Source organism: Sorex araneus, chromosome 3, assembly GCF_027595985.1.
Source record: "Sorex araneus isolate mSorAra2 chromosome 3, mSorAra2.pri, whole genome shotgun sequence".
NCBI lineage: Eukaryota > Metazoa > Chordata > Mammalia > Eulipotyphla > Soricidae > Sorex > Sorex araneus.
The window spans coordinates 57,227,217-57,241,228 of record NC_073304.1 but is presented as its reverse complement, the minus strand read 5'-3'; positions in this window follow the sequence as shown (position 1 = coordinate 57,241,228).

Here is a 14,012-nt window from a genome sequence, read left to right as displayed (position 1 = left end):
ACCTCTCTACATCAATGATCACTTCCTTGTAGAATGGTGAGATCCTGGTGGTGAATCCACAATACAGCTCTCGAAGGATTTTGATATACTGAGGTTAAATGCCCTGTTTGGCCAGGGCTTCGATGATTGCCTCAGTCTCAACAGAATCAAAGGCCTTGTTTAAGTCAATGAATGTCAGACAGAGCGGCATCTTGAACTCTTGCAAAACTTCAATGAGTTTGGTCACTGTGTGGATATGGTCTATCATGCTGAATCCCTTTCGGAACCCGGCTTGCTCAAATGGTTGTCCTTCATCTAGTGTTCTGCCTATTCTATTCAGGATAACATGAGTGAACAACTTGTAGACAACAGAGAGCAGGCAGATTGGGCAATAGTTGCCGATGTCGTGGATGTCTCCCTTCTTGTACAACAGAACGGTCCTACTGGTTTTCCACTGGGATGGAACCTTGCATTCAGACAGGTAGCATGTGAAGAGTAGGGCCAGTGTATTGATGAGTACTGGTGACAGATTCTTCAGGTGTTCGGGTCTGACCTTGTCCGTACCAGGTGCTGTATGTGTCTTGACCAGAGAAATGGCATGTCGAATTTCAGAGGAGAGAACGTTGGGAATGACATATCCGTCCTGCAGAATTTGGTATGTGGGCAGGTCGACATGGCTGTCAAAGAGATCTGAGTAGAAATTGTGAATAATTTTCTCCATTGCCTTTCTGGAGGATGTGATAGATCCACTGGGATATCAGAGACCAGTCATCTTTGTCTTATAGTTGGCAAAGGACAGGCGAGCATTGCGAATACTTGTCCCGGCTTCTGCTGCACTGGCCAACACTGCTGCTCTTCTCTCTTTGAGGTCTTCAAGAGCGTCGAAGAGGTAGTTAAGAGAACGAAGAACCTCCAACCCAGGCACATCTTTTTGATTCCACCATTCTTCCCGCTCTAACATATGCCTCAGAGACCTGGGCCCTACGCAAACAGGAGGAGAATGCTATTAGGGCATCCCAAAGAGGAATAGAAAGAGCTATGCTGGGAATATCATGTCTCACTCAAGTGAGAGAAGGAATCCGGAGTTCTGTCCTCCATCAACGGTCAAGAATCAGGGATGCTGTCTCGTTTGCCAAGGCATCAAAAATCAGATGGGCCCATCACGTAATGCGATTCAGATACAACCACTGGACTAAAGCGGTTACTGACTGGATTCCACGGGACGTCAGAAGACCTCGTGGCTGCCCACCAACTATATGGTCAGATTTCTTCTTCAAATCCCTGAATGAACAATTTGAGGCTCTTTCTGTTCCTGGAGCGAGCAGATACCATTGGGCTGCACTAGCAAAGGACAGGGACAAATGGAGACGTTACTGGCGCTCACTCAAGCAAATCGAAGATCAAGGGGACTACAAGTAATACAAGTGAAATTTTGATGCATTGAATCTGTACAGAGTAGGGATAGAAGGGGCATTTCAGCAATGTTAATCCTTCCACATTATACTCTTGATGTGCAGAAGAGGCAAGAATTGTGTATTGAGAATGTAAATTAGTTCTGCAACTATAAATATTATTATGAACAGTCCTTAAAAATTTAAAAAATGCAATTAGTACAGTATTTTGAGATCAAATTTTAAAATAATGATATGATATTCAAAAAGATATATATATACTCCTATGTTTAGTGCAACATTATCGACAACAGTTTTTCTATATATTTTCCTATATTTCTTCTTCAGCAGTTTTTCTGTATATTTCCCCTATATCTTTTCATTACCCCTATAAGGCTTCATTCTTGTAATATCATTTATTTTACAATGACTTTGTAACATGTTTTTATATAAATAAAGAAGTTATATTCAACCCACTAGGGAATAATGGGAACCTCATTTTGTAGCTCATCAGTCACAAACATAGGTGAATCTATGATTGGTATCTGAGTAAAGGCAGTCTTGCAGGAATGAGCTTTTGATTACGGAATGGGATGCAAAATCTAGGTATATAGTCAAACTGAGTTAAATTCTTGGAAACCCAGCTAGTGCTAAAGAATTGCTAGAAGTGTAGGTAAAGTATACATTAGTTGTCAGAATTAAAGGCAAGTGCACATGTTAATCTTTTAGAATTAAATAGAACACTGATATGTTTTCCTTATATAGTTTGTTATAGACATACACATTTGGAAAAGTTAATGAAATGAAAGAAATTAATTTCAGATATATGTGGATGTTAGCAAATTGATTCCAATTTTAGTAACGAGGAGGGTGGAAACTGTGAAAGGATGGAAAGTTCAATAAACAAAAGATTAAGCTATTACCATTGGATTTAACAATTAAATGATCAATAATAGCCTTTGAATGGATACATTTATCTAATTGTTAATAGAAGAGACATGCTAAGGTGGGTTGAGAAATAATCCAAGTCACAGGATAGAAGGATAAATAGGCATAAATTATTCTTTAGATAGCAACTTTAGAACTTAAGAACATTCTGGTTTTGTTAAAGATAAGAGGCATTTGAGTACACAAGGATGATAAGAGACAAGGAGCAGTGCGGTGATTGAAACTGCATGAGTAATTAAGCATAGTCCCTGGGAGGTTGAAAGAAATGAGCAGGCTCTGAGCCAAGCCCTTAGTATCTAACTTCTCTTAAATAAAGTGTTACGCGCAAAAGATAAGCCTCTACCTTTTAGTGTAACATCTCTAAGAATTGTTAGCCATTTTCTGCTTTAAAATATTTTTACTTTTCCTAAGCAAAATTTTACAGCAGGGCCTGTTTTTTCTTTCTACCTTTGTAAAAGCCAGAGGAAATAAATCCTTTTCCTTTGATCTTCCCTTTGCTCTTTAGCACTTTATTCACTATTTATACTTTCACTGACTCCCAGTTACTACCTGTATATTAACGAGGGCTTATTCTGTGCCTCTTCTGTCCCTTATTCTATTTTCTTCACTATGGGATGATTTGTATCATTTTACTCCTCAAAAGCAAAGAGCAATATTCTTCATTGATTTTAAATCCATTCTGCTAGGTATTTCCCTTTTTGATTGTAATGATTGTAATCTACATTTTTCTATGTTTTACTTTTTTATTGTTGGGAGTTTGGGCCACAACAGGTGGCATTCAGGACTTTTGTTCAGGGATCACTTTGGGCAGAACTTGAGGGGTCATATGAGGTGCCAGTTCTAGAAGCCAGATTAAAATACATGCAAGCAAGCAAGCAGCCTTCACTGTATTTCCGGCCCTATACATTTTCAAAAAAATGTGCACTTGGGTTTTCATTTATTTTATTAAATATCATACCATTAAATATCAAGCTTAAATATTATGCCATGAATTGCAATATTCTACAAATCTATTAAATTGTTCCTTTATAGAACTTGCAAATTTTGCAACATAAACAGCTTATATTCTTGAAATTCCTCTGCAAATTTATCCATGTAATTGAATACTGTTACAGAATGTACATCAAAGGTTATCAATAAAGTACTAATTGAAGTAAGAAGTAGGTGAAAAGTGAAAAGAGAAAGGTAATGAGTTCACAATGTGTTATTCTAAAATACTGAATACATAAAAGACTAATATTGTTCACAAAAAGAAATTGTACATTTTTAAGAGAAAGCATTATAACATCAGTGATATTAGTATTTGTCTGAAGGAGGAAGTATCTTCTAAAATATTTCATTGTAGAATACTGTACATTCTTGAATATAGAGCAGTATCTTGAATGTCTGTACCCCCTACAAAACAAGTATCATCTAGAAGATGCTTATACATTTCCACAGATTGTCATAAATGGTAAATAACTATCATAATTTAAAATGGGATGGTAAAAGAAAAAAGTATTAACATGCTAAATTATCTTTTCAATATCACTTGTATCACTTGTAGTGCCGTTGATCTTCCATTTGCTCGAGTGGGTGCCAGTAACATCTCCATTTGTCCCTGTCGAGAGCTAGTGTAGTCCAATGATACCTGCTCACTCCAGCAACAGGGAGAGTCTCAAATCATTCATTCAGAGATTTGACAAAGAAATATGACCATCTATTTGGTGAGGCCAGGAGGTCTTCTGATGTCCTGTGGAATCCAGTCTGTAACAGCTCTAATCCAACGGTTGTCTCTGAATCGCATTACATGACCAGCCAATCTGATTTTTGATGCCTTGGCAAACGAGACAGCATCCCTGATTTTTACCATAGATGGAGATCAGAACTCCGGATTCCTTCTCTCACTTGAGTGAGACATGATATTCCCAACATAGCTCTTTCGATTCCTCTTTGGGATACCCTAATAGCATTTTCATCATGTTTGTGTAGGGCCCAGGTCTCTGAGGCATATGTTAGTGCAGGAAGAATGGTGGAATCGAAAAGATGTGCCCAGAGTTGGAGGTTCTTCATTCTCTTAACTACCTCTTCCACGCTCTTGAATGCATTCCACACTGCTCTCTTCCTCCTGCGCAGTTCTGGCACCAAGTTTTTCCTCATGTTGATTTCTCGACCCAGGTACACACAGCTGCTGCATTCGGAGATGTTCTTTCCATTGAAAGCAAATGGAGCTTCAGGGACCATTTCGTTTTTCATGAACATAGTCTTGTTGAGATTTAGCTCCAATCCGACCTTTCCACACTCGAGGTTGAAATCGGTCAGCATTTGTGCTGTTTGGCTAATGTTTGGTGCTATGAGAAGATGTCATCAGGGAAGCGGAGGTGGTGTAAATGTTCTCAAGGGTGGTACTGAAGAGTTTTGGTGAAATGGTACAAGAAGGGAGCCATCCACAACATCAGCAACTATCGCCCAATCTGCCTACTGTCTGTCGTTTACAAGTTATTCATTCATGTCATCGTAAAAAGAATAGGCAGAACACTAGATGAAGGACAACCATGAGAGCAAGCTGGGTTCTGAAGGGGATTCAGCATGATAGACCATATCCACAAGGTGACCAAACTCATTGAAGTTTTGCGAAAGTTCAAGATACCACTCTGTCTGACGTTCATTGACTTAAAGAAGGCCTTCAATTCTGTTGAAACTGAAGCGGTCATTGAAGCCCTAGCCAAACAGGGTGTTCAAACTTAGTATATCAAAATCCTCCACGAGCTTTATTGTGGATTCATCACCAGGATCTCACCATTCTACAAGGAAGTGATCATTGACGTAAAGAGAGGGGTGCGGCAGGGTGATACCATTTCACCGAAACTCTTCAGTGCTACCCTCAAGAATATCATGCGACAACTGGAATGGGAAGGAATGGGAATGAAGATAGATGGTTGGCAATTACACCACCTCCGCTTCGCTGATGACATCATTCTTATAACACCAAACATTAGCCAAGCGGCACAAATGCTAGTCAACTTCGACCACGAGTGTGGAAAGGTCAGATTGCAGCTAAATCTCAACAAGACAATTCTCATGAAAAATGAACAGTCCCTGAAGCTCCATTTGCTCTCAGTGGAACGAACATCTCCAAATGCAGCAGCTATATATACCTGGGTCAAGAAATCAACATGAGGAATGAATTGGTGCCAGACCTGCGCAGGAGGAAGAGAGCAGCGTGGAATGCCTTCAAGAGCATCGGAGAAGTGGTTAAGCAGATGAACAAGCTTTAACTCTGGTCACATCTTTTCGATTCCACCATTCTTCCTGCACTAACATGCGCCTCAGAGACCTGGGCCCTATGCAAACAGGATTAGAACGCTATTTGGGTATCCCAAAGATGAATCGAAAGAGCTATGCTAGGAGTATCACATCTCACTCAAGTTAGAGAAGGAATCCGGAGTTCTGACCTCCGTTAACAGTCAAGAATCAGGGATGCTGTCTCGTTTGCCAAGGCATCAAAAATCAGATGGGCCCGTCACTTAATGCAATTCAGAATGACTGCTGGACTAGAGCTGTTAAAGACTGGATTCCATGGGACATCAGCAGACTGCGTGGCCACCCGCCTACTAGATGGTCAGATTTCTTCATCAAATCCCTGAATGAATGATTTGAGGCTCTTCCTGTTCATGGAGCAAGCAGATATCATTGGGCTGCACTAGCACACGACAGGGACAAATGGAGACATTACTGGCGCCCGCTCAATCAAATTGAAGATCAACTGGAAGAGAAGTCATACAAGTGAACAGCAGTATTAAAATTATCATGTAACAAGTAAACTCAAATTTATAACTGTAAGTATATGATGAAATAAGAATATATATAGCTATATTGTCTAGGTCTTTTTTTTAATATTATTAAAGGGATTTTCCATTTGGAGATGTTGGAAGTTGAGAATCATGAAATGCTGACCACTTGAACCATTTAAGAATCGAGCTTGAACAGATATTTTCTTAAAGAAATCAAACAGTGATAGCACAGCGGGTAGTGCATTTGCCTTGCACATGGCTGACCTGGGTTCGATTCCCAGCATCCCATACTTTACCCTGAGCACTGCCAGGAGTAATTCCTGAGTGCAGAGCTAGGAGTAACCCCTGTGCATCATCGGATGTGACCACCCCCCAAAAGTAAAAAACACAGGCAGATGTCCAGTAGGTTCATAAAAAAGTATTCATTATCATTTTTATCAGTGAAATGCAAATAAAATTAACAATGATATTGCAACTCACATCGATTAGAAATGTCTATATCAAAATGACTGAAAACAACCAGGGTTGGTGGATGTTCAATGAGATTAGAATCTTCATTCACTGTTGCTGGGAATATCATCAGCCTCTATTGAAACAACATGCATATTTATGAAAACATAAAAATAAAATTTCAATAAGACACAGAAAGTCCACCTTTTGACATCTGTTGCAAAACAAAAGAACAAGTTGAAAGACATATGCACTCGTGTATTTGTTGTAATTAGTACAATAGCTAGGAAATGAAGCAACCCAAATGTTCAATGACAGGTGAATAGACAAAGCAGCTGCAATAAATATACACAGTGCAACTCAGAGTACTGATGAAATCTTGCCTTTTCCAACAATGTGACTAGGTTAGAGAGTTCCATATTAAAGGAACTACATTATCAGAGTTAGGATAAATCCTTGATGATTTCATTCACGTGTGTTTGTAAAGAAATAAAACAAGAAAATGGGCAGTATACAATGAACAGCAACTCATGGACTTTAAGAATAAAATTGAGTTTTACAAGTGAAAATGTAGAAGAAAACTTAGGGAATAGATTAGGAATGAGCAGATTGGAAGTAACATTAAGGTGGTGGTGGAGGTGAAGTAACTGTACACACACAAAATAAGCTTTAACACTAAATAAAAATTTCAAACTGATGTGTAAACACAGATATAAAGAATCAAGAGCATGCTAACTATGCTGCCTAATAATCAAGAGCTATCAAAATTATTACTTAAAAAAATGACCAAGTAAGAAAAATGAATCATTACTTGTTTTCCCGTTTAGATTGGATACAGCACTGATTTAAGCCTTACCAGCATTTCAAGACATTTGTAAGAATGGAACAACCTAGTTTAAAAAAAGGACTGATAAAAGTTAATTTTTACCTATTTCCCCGTATGAGCTCCACCTGATAATTACGTCAATCATTAACCATCACCTCATCTTTTTTTCTGCTTTAAGAACTTGCTATTGATTGGAGAGATAGTACAGAGGTTAAGGAGTTTACCTTGCACACAACTGACCCAGGTTTCGACACTGGAATCACGTATGGTCCTCTGAGCATAGCTAAGAATGATCCTTGAGAATAAAGCCAGGAGTAACCCCTGAGAACTGTGGGTGAGGCAAAAACTTTCTCACTATGTCCAAAATAGATGTCAGATTTGGGTTCCTCCTAAGGACTATTTTTGTTGTTAGAATTTGTTGTTAATGTTCTTAGAATTATGATTCACTTTTATTCTCCAATAAATATTTTTTGACTACCACTAAAGTGCTATTCACTTTCTAACTGTTAACAAGATATACTTCTTAAGGATTGGAGAATAATAATAATATAAAAATTCTTCCCAAAATAGAACTTAGTGTCTTCGAAATTATAAAATGTAAATTTCAGATTTACAACTACTGAAAAATCCAAAGAGAAAGGTCTGGATAAAACTATCACAGTGTAGCAAAGTTACTTATCTAACCCTTATCTTTCAGACCTAATAATTAATTTAAAAAAGAATTAGAAGGCTAACAAGTAGCCTAGACTACTGTAAAAGGAAGTTGTTTGAATTAAATCCCTTTGTTTTAATTAGTGGAGTTTGCTGTTGGCTATGGATAAATATAGATACATACTAGAGTTTAGGAGCATTAATTAAAAATTTCTAACTGATATATAACCATATATATTTATAAAGAATCAAGAGTTGTTAATACAGTTTGGCAGTTAAGATCTATATCCACTGTCCCCATTTCCCCTCAACACTTCTTTCTTTCATGCTATAGTTAATATGCCCAGAATTTAACTATGCAGCCAATACCAATTTGGGTCTGTACTCCATACCTCCTTTGGACTTGCTATCAAGGAGACTAGACTTGTTATTAATCTCATTTTGTATAGCTGTTTTTTTTCTCTCATTTTAGTTAACATAGTAATAATAGTATATTTAATCAATTTTTCAGCTATCCATTATGATTCCAAACAGGGAGGTCATGCCTCTTTTAGCATCATGAATGATAAGAATCTTCTGTCCTAGGACTTCCTTATCACTTCTCTCAGCATCCATGAAATTTGTAACTAACAAATTTTTTACCTGTTAGTAGAACATTTTTTTAGAATTTTCTCAATTGTTGACAAAAAATACTAAAATAAACCTACAAGTGACATCTAAATAAGATAAACTAGTATGTAGAAATGCAGTGTCATGTAGAAGATCTTTAGAGATTAGATAAAAAATAATTTTGTAATGATAACACATTTGGTTGAGTGCATGCCAAATGTGATGAGATACAACTATAAAATATTTTAGATCAGAGCAATGAAAAACATGAGAATTGAAACAAAAAGTTCATATATAAGCAGGTTTAGTATGAAAAGAACAACCAGATAAGGGCAAATAGCAAGGAGTTTAATAAAGACAATTTTTCAGGTTTCAAAACAATGTCAAAATACTATATATTTCCATAAATCAATATTACAGATAACCATACATCATCTCTACATTATGAACATTGTATTAATATATTTTAGATTTAATGCAGTTTATTATTTGCATTATATTTAGATAGCAAACTCAGAGGAATTCAAAAAGAATTTAATAAGAACTATATTCACATGTGTTGTCATATTTAAGGAAGGCACAAAGAAATATTTAATAAGACAACACCAGTGAAGACTGTCATCACTACTGTAGTGAAAGAATAAAAGCATAAAATTATTCTACTGGAACCATCCAAGACCTCTACTTATAGAACTCTCAGCTTCGGGTTAAACTGTTTTAAAATGTTTAGGAACTGGCATACATAATGTTAGAGAAAAGGGGCAATAAAACAATGTGCAAAGAAAAGAAGGCAAAAGGAGACCTGTTAGAAGTCTACTCTTTGAAGATATTCAAAACAATATCAGTGTAACTGTATATCCAAATCAGTAAGAAATTAGACAAATACATCACATTATACCACAACTCAGTAAAAGCTTGCTACAGAGGATTCAGGTAGGGCGTTTGCCTTGCACGCGGCTGACCCAGGTTCAATTCCTCCGTCCCTCTCGGAGAGCTGGCAAGCTAACAAGAATATCCCGCCTACACAGAAGAGCCTGGTAAGCTACCCATAGCGTATTTGATATGTCAAAAACAGTAACAACAAATCTTACAGTGGAGACATTACTGGTACCCGTTTGAGCAAATCAATGAACAACAGATGACAGTGCTACAGTGCTACATCCTAAAATACATGTGTGTCCTGGCCAGAGTAATAGTATAGAGGTTAAGACGCTTACCTTGCATATGGCCTGACCCTGGATCAATCCCCATCATTGCAGATGATCCCCCAGCACTGCCAAGAGACACCTCTAGGCACAGAGCCATGAGTAAACCCTTAGCACTGGCAGGTATGCCCCTCCACAAAGAAGAAAATAAAGAAACAGTCATATTAATGATAGATACAACTCTAGGACATCCCACATTTCTCAAATAACATTTCTCAAATAAAATTAATATTTTGTTCTAAGAGTAATACTTTACACTTATGCAGTTCATTTTATTTGTGCCTGTAAAATTAAAGGCTGTTTTTAACTTTCAATATCTCTTTATAGGCCTTTCCCATCTTTTCTTGTATATAGTATCCTACAGATAACAATACACTTAAAGTTTACTCTATATGATGTGGAAAAACATTTTATTAAAGTCCTAAATTCTTTTTGATATTCTCTCTTCCATCACTGTATCACTGTATCACTGTCATAACTTTGTTCGTTGATTTACTGAAGCAGGCACCAGTAACATCTCTATTCCTCCTCAAGTTTGAGATTTTAGCAGCTTCTCCTTGTCTTTCCCAACAAATGGAGGCTCATTCAGGGTCAGAGGAATGAGACCTATTGTTAATGTTTTTGGCATATTGAATATGCCACGGGTAGCTTGCCAGGCTCCGCCCATGTGGGCAGGATACTTTCGGTAGCTTGCCGGGCCCTCTGAGAGGTATATGTGTGTGTTTGTGTATGTATATATATACATATATATACATATATATATGTATAGTTTGTTGCTTTCTGTTTAAACTCCATCAAATGTGGTGTGGTAATTATGGAAAATGGGTAGGAAGTGTCTTATAATGTGTCTTTGTCCGGAAAGTGGGCTGGAGCATGGTGGCGGTTGGGTTGGGTAGTGGAAGTCAGCTGTCAGGGCTGGGTCCCTTGGGGTGGAGAGGGTTCTCACTCGCTCCCCTCTGGGGCAGCCCAAGTGGAAACAATCTGACGCAGAGTCCCTCTTTTCCATATTTCTATTTAATTTAAATTTAATTTATATTATTGTTAATTTATATATTGGTTTTTGAGGGCCACATCTAGTAGTGTTCAGAGTTTATGCAGGGCTCTGTGCTCATCTAGGTGGCCAATAGTTAAACCCAGATTATTCATGTGCAAGGCAAGTGCTCTACCCACTGCACTATCTTTACAGGCCTTAATTTGAGTTTTTCGAGTACTTATTTTCACAAAATATTTTACCTGTGAATAAAGAATAATTGATATATAGATACTTAAGACATGCTTCTCTTTAAAAGCAATAAATCTACTTGAAAAAGTAGTCAACTTTCTTCAGAATGTCCAACTTATTAATGTTAATAAGTTAAGAGAGTAATTTCTATTTAGAAATTCTAAGTGTAGAGCAAAACATTATATCTCCACAGTGCAGAGTAAAATCAGCTCAAGGCAACTAGTCTAATCTTGAGTGTGTCATAATTCATTTTATATGGTACACAGAGGAGTTTTGAAATATATAATCTTTGTTTCTGAAAAGATACTTTTCCTTATTTAGTCTGTTTCTATTACAGTTAGTTTTATTTTTCTTGATAGAGATGCAGGTTTTTTTTGTTATTATTATGCATGAGACTTAGCCCTCTATTGAGTATTTTTAGTGCATGTGCTGCTATTTTTCCTTTAAATGCCTTTCCAATTCTGAGTGCCAATGATTCTTACCTCAGTTGCTGCATTGAGATTAACTCATATTTCTTGTAGTATAGCAAGTCAAATAGCATTATCTCATTCAAAGTTGTCTTATAATGGCACTGAGCAAACAAAAAAACACTTGCTTCTCATCAGGGGTCACTGTAAGACGTTTGCATGTTGTCCCTACGAGTTTTGTCTGAATATTCAGGTTTCCTCCTACATTCTACAGACACCCATTAAGTGAATTAATGTGTTCAAGCTGTTGAATTATCAGTGTGTGTGCTTGTGCATGTGAGCTTGCTCCTGAACCATGTTTCCTGTGTTAGAAGAGACTCCTGTTATTGTTGGTTCCTGCTTTGATTTGGAGCTGCCTGGATAGACTCCAGCTACCTGTGACCTTATTTGCAATGTGTCTGTTGGATATGTGTGGGCTGAAAATGAGTGAATCTATGAATGAATGAAAATTATTGTTTACTATTAGAAGTGCTTTGGGTCTTCCTATAGAAATGTATGTGTTTCCCCCTCTCCCCTAAATATCTGCCTTGTTTTGATACAGTGGATATATGTGGTGCTGGCACAGCAAGACATACGAGTTAAGCGGCTTTTCTAGAGCCAATTTGATTGCTCTTTTCCCAGGAAAGCTGGTTGTTTTTATTTAGGTAATTTGATGAGTTTTATCTACATGAAATGATTGGTCTTTTTCTAACCAATCAAATTTAATCAAATTTCAAGCCCTCATATAAGTAGAACCTAACCAATTAGCAACAGAAACATCTGAGGGGTGGAAATATTTTTTAAAAGAGTATTTTAACACAGATGATGAGGTGGTGGACAGAAGTTGCTGGGTTCTTGCAATCCTGGACTTTCTGGTTGCTGCTGAACTCTTGAGAACTATAAATAAAGAGATATCACTGGGGAGGAGGTAGGGGTCTGTTCTTTTTTACCTGAATAGAAGTTGTTTGAACTGTTACTGTTACTTTGAGCATCCTAAATTTTACATTTAACAGTTGATCTTTAAATCATGGTCAGTAAACAGATCATACCTTATAAACAAAAGATGAATTTTATAGAGCTAAAATTCCAGTAAATTCTTTTTTTTGTTACTATAATTACCTTGTAAATTGAACCTCTAGTGAGTAGTTCTTTAAAAGGAGTTCAACTGACTTTACAGATAGATTTCCTAGATTTGTTTAAGTAAAAACCTTCAAAGCTGTGCTTCAAAAAGTTTTACAATCCTCTATCTTCAGGGAAAGGCCTCCTTTATTCAGAAACATTCAATTTTAGATCATGTTTCCCATTGGTTTTGCTATGTCAGTCTATGAATATTATTTCTTTGATATTACTTTCAACTAGATTTGTTCTCGCCTTCTTCATTTAGGGCATTTCAGTCCTCTGACAGATTAGGCTTCCATAAAATAACAGAATAATTACTGTGACATGAGACAATTTAAAACTAATATTATAGGTTTAGCAGAAGAGTAAAATATATTAAGCACAAAAAAGAAAATCATTAGGGTGCCAAACACATACATATTTTTATTATAGAATAGTGAAAAATTCTTATGATTCAAAAAGAGATGCAAGTTCCTGTGAGAATTTTTTCAATATTGTCTTATTAAAGGGGTCCTCATAATCATTAATTCTGTGCATTACTTATTTAACTGATGTATCCTGAAAAGAGGTGCATGACTCATAACTAATGAGAACTGAATTAAAATATTTCTTCAGTGGACAGAATTGCATCTAATTTAAAAATTCAATTTCCATATGAGAGCAACCCTTGAGGAGTTACCTGAACTTTGCAATATTATGCATCATAGCCCATGAACTGGTAACATTGTAGAGGTAGCTGTTCTACCATGAAGAATACTTAATAGAGATTTCCAATTAGATTCCTTGATTAAAACAGATACTTCAGAAGAATGTTTATTAGTTATCCTGTGTCATCTTTTTCCACTCTGACATGCTGTTGTCTAACCTAGACCCCAAGTCCCCTTAATATTATCAAAAATCAGTCATATTTTGGTATAATATTTAAGCTTCTTTATTAAAAATAATGATAATTTTATGCACTGGTATAATATTTAAGTTTCTTCATTAAAATAATGATAACAATGTTAAAAAACTGAATATACACTCTAGGTCACAAATTTGCAGTTATATTTTGTTTAATTGTTGTGTTAAAATAATTTTTGCAACAAACATTTGTATGCAGGCATACAAAGAACTGAACAAGAACCATCAAAAATTTGATTGGATCAATATAAACCAAATTTTCTGTGTTCAATATTAGATTGTAATATTGTAGCTATTTTTAAAAAAGGCTTTTAAAAATAATTTCATATACAGAGCTCCATATCCATCCTTTTCTTAAAGTAAGATTTTTTCGGCCATATCTGGTGATGCTCAGTACTTACTCCTGATTGCACTCAGGAATTACTCATGGTGCTGCTATGGTACTCAGGGGATCATGTGTGATGCCAAGAATCAAGCCGCCCAGGTCGGC